This window comes from Heterodontus francisci, chromosome 29, assembly GCF_036365525.1.
Source record: "Heterodontus francisci isolate sHetFra1 chromosome 29, sHetFra1.hap1, whole genome shotgun sequence".
NCBI lineage: Eukaryota > Metazoa > Chordata > Chondrichthyes > Heterodontiformes > Heterodontidae > Heterodontus > Heterodontus francisci.
Window position 1 is genome coordinate 71,346,493 of NC_090399.1, and position 3,779 is coordinate 71,350,271.

The following is a 3,779-nucleotide window of genomic DNA, read 5'->3' on the forward strand; positions in this document are numbered from 1 at the left end:
GTTTTTTTTTCAGAATATGCGGTTTGCCATTAAGGCTTGCAAGGGATCAGTACTGCTTTAAGAGACAGCAAGCCTGAGGAGTTTTTGGAAGGTGCATTTTTGTTGCCTTAGAAACAGCCATTTGGAGACTGCGATTCAAAGGATGCATTCTCGATACCATGGAAACAGCCACTGGGAGTGAGCCTGATGCGATACAGTTTGAACTGGCAGTTAGTAAGAAAGTCTGAACATACACAAACAGAAGACACAGATAGCTGTGGTGTCAGTGCTGAAAAGGAGCTCTCAACCATTTCAACTGAAGGAAATAGGATTTTTGTCTGTTTAATCGTTCTCTCTTGAAATTCTAAAAAGTCAAGCCAAGACAGAGATCTCTGATAATTTAAATTTAAGAAAGGGAAGTTAGACTGTGACTCTCTTTTATCCCTCAAAAACTCTAAAGTCATTGATTCGGTTGAAAGTGCTTGCAGGCCGTTAATTGTTGAAATTCGCTGGACTTCGCACAACATTCTGTGAGGGCTTCGAACAACATTCTGCAAGGACTTCCAGCAACATTCTGTCAGGATTTCGAACAACATTCTACGGGGACTTCGAACAACATTCTGTGAGGGCTTCGAACAACATTCTGCAAGGACTTCCAGCAACATTCTGTCAGGATTTCGAACAACATTCTACGGGGACTTCGAACAACATTCTGTCAGGACTTCGAACAACATTGGACTGTAAATGTGCAAGGACTCTAAATTGTCTATTTTTAAATCTTCGTGGTGTTGAAGAATTTACCTCTTATAATTAAAGAGTTAATTGGTTGATTTAAAGACAGCTGGTTTGGTTAGCCTCATTTGGGTGTTAATAGATGGTACAATTCGGTTGGGTCTTTCTTTAATTTGGAAAGTTTTAAATGGTATGTTCGCCGATCTGTGGAAAGACGGGATTGAATTAACAGTGCATCGGTCCATTTGGTCCCTCCAATCGTCCTCCTGTGCTAGAAGATACCACAAACAGATCATATATTTTGATTGGGGGCTTTGACAGGAACAGTCGGTCGTAACAACAGTTACAGATGTAGAACACCAGCAAAGTTTCTGACTGATAATAGAGGGGAATTTGTCAATGATAAGTTCAAAGACTTGTGAAAATATGAACATCATGAACATGAATACCACAGCTGAAAGTCCTTTCAGAAATGGACTCTGTGAAAGGAATCAGGTGGTGATCGCTGAAATCTTGCAAAAACAAATTAACTGATGAACCACAATGCAAGGTGAAAACCACCTGACATGGACGGTTCCCACAAAGAAATCACTCCAGACAGTTGGAGACTACAGTCCCTATCAATTAGTCTGTGGGTGACACCACAAATTACCTTTTGGTCTGTGCAATAGTCCTCCTGTGCTAGAAGATCACAATCAGCTCCATTTTACTGCGTAGTTGAATAATTGAAAATTTAAAGAGCTCTGAGACATAATTTAAGATCATCTGAGACAGATTTCACTTCAGTAGATTTAGTATCCTATAAAGGAGAGAATCATAGGCAATGAAGTGACCCTGAAAAGGTAATAAATGGTTTTGGGAAAGCAGTATTTCGCAAAAATGGCAATCAAATTGTAAAGATTCATTCATCACGATTAGTCAGCATTAATTACAAAATCTCAGACTCTGTGCAGCCAATGGATGTAAACGGGACAACGTGTACAGGAAATGCTCATGTGCTTTGTGATGAAGTTTCTGAGAAGCAGCATGGTGTGGATTAATTGCTGGTAGTGGTAATTGGAATGATTATGACAAGGCTATTACATCCATCGACCAATTACCCAGACTGGGTACTCAGTGACACATATTCCAGATTAGAGGTATACAACAGTTGTGAGGTGTGCACGAAAAGCAACTGGCAAGTTGAAATATTAGTTGAATGTTCAGCATCATGGTTTAGAAATGAGGTCCATGGACTGGCAGAATCTGCATGAAAGCACAGTCCAATTACTGGGAGTGAGACCAGAAATTACCCATTTAAGACAAAGCTTCTGATCGCTTTTCTTTATTCTTTCATGAGATATGGGCATCGTCAGCAAGGCCAGCATTGATTGCCCATCCTTAATTGACCTTAAGAAGGTGTTGGTGAGCCACCATCTTGAACTGCTGCAGTCTGCCAGGTGCAGATACACCCACAGTGCTGTTAAATAGGGAGAGCTTGCAGCAGTAGTCCCGGCAGACATAACAGTGCAAGTAGAGTCCATAACTTGAATTAATTAAACAATGCGATAAAGCCAACAGAGAACAGGACTAGAAGCAGAATTCCTTATGACTGTGAAGTTTTGGTGGCTGCTTATAATCTAGAGGAGCAAACAATAGGAGAGACAAAAAAGAAGGGAGTGAGATAGTTGGAGCGAGTTTGGAATTTATACTGAGTTACCAGGTAATGTGAAACAAACTTTGTGACAAAGGTTGTTTTGTGATGAACAACTCCTTGCAAATTTACCTTATGAGGCGAAAGCTTGGGGTTTTGAAGAATAACTGCATGATACAGATGTTTGAGTGGATACTTAAAATTCGAAAAGTACTCTAAAAACACTTTCAGATTTTTTGGCCACATAGTCTTGGAGTATAGGTCAATTGACATAAAAGTTATATCTCTGCACGGCAATATTTATCAGAAGTGTTTCTGAAACTATGCAAAGAGGCAGCAGATGAAGGCTGAAAACCTTGGAGACTGAACAAATGTGTCTATGGCCTGAATGGATTTGGTATTTTCCAGTGAGATGTGTTCAACTAAAAGTAAATCCTACAATTTTTCATTGGATTCACAAAGGGAAACTTTTCGGCATCATCATGAAACATGTTATGATTTCTTTTGGAGCGGTACTGTGAAATTTGTGAGATAGGTTATTTTTGAAAACAGAGTCATGTTGTCGAAGCTTTTTGTCTTGCACTCAACAGGACAATCCGCAAGAATAACCAATGTAAGGGAAAACAAAAACTTATTCTGCATGAGAAGACCGTGCTGATCGGTTGGCAAGTGAACTCTGGTTGGTAGAGGCGTTGCCACGGAGAATGCACAAGTTTATGGTGACTGACAGTTAACTGCCAAGCTTTGTTTGAAATTTAAACCAGGCACCTTGACTCTGATTGGTCAAGGCATTGCCCTGAGGAATGAACCAGTGAGTGGCTCTCACTTATTTTGTTCAGCTGAAACAGGTACAATGTTTGTACATATTCTTTCAGTCTGCAAGTAACAGGGCCCTGTGTATTAATATATGTAGCTTGCAGTACACATACGTGCTCCACACTGCGAGCCCTCCTGACAATCTTAAATTGGTTTTTAGCATCATTCTTAGCCCATTGTGGATTATTTAGCTTCTCGGCCTTTTGGCTATGATCAATTGTAGTATCTGTTCTTATCAGTGCTTATTTGATTGAGAAGAGACCATGATCATTGCCTTTTGATCCTGGGGAAGCTTTGAGTAAAATGGCTATAACCAATTTTCGAGCTTCGGGCCAGGGAGTGCGCAACACCGTTCGGGTGGTCGTGAAGGACAAGGAAGGAGATGCACCGGTCAATCGCACCTTTTTCATCAAGAAAATTCTCTTCGATTGCTGCGGATTTCAAGCGACGGACGTCTTCTGTCTGCAGGATTTCCCCAGCAGTGGATACTTCGACGTGACGTTCCGGAACGTGGCGGGATGCATCAAGTTCCTGAAGGCGTTCAAGGAGAAAGGGGACCGGGCGCCACTGTCGATCCTCACAGCGGAGCCGCTCTTCACGCTTCCGTCACAACGGGACC

The 3,779-nt window shown here is 41.4% G+C and overlaps 1 pseudogene; it reads left to right on the forward strand.

Annotated features, from left to right (window-relative positions):
* The first annotated feature begins 3,347 nt into the window (after window positions 1-3,347).
* On the forward strand, window positions 3,348-3,456 carry LOC137346355 (U2 spliceosomal RNA; annotated as a pseudogene).
* The last annotated feature ends 323 nt before the right edge of the window (window positions 3,457-3,779 follow it).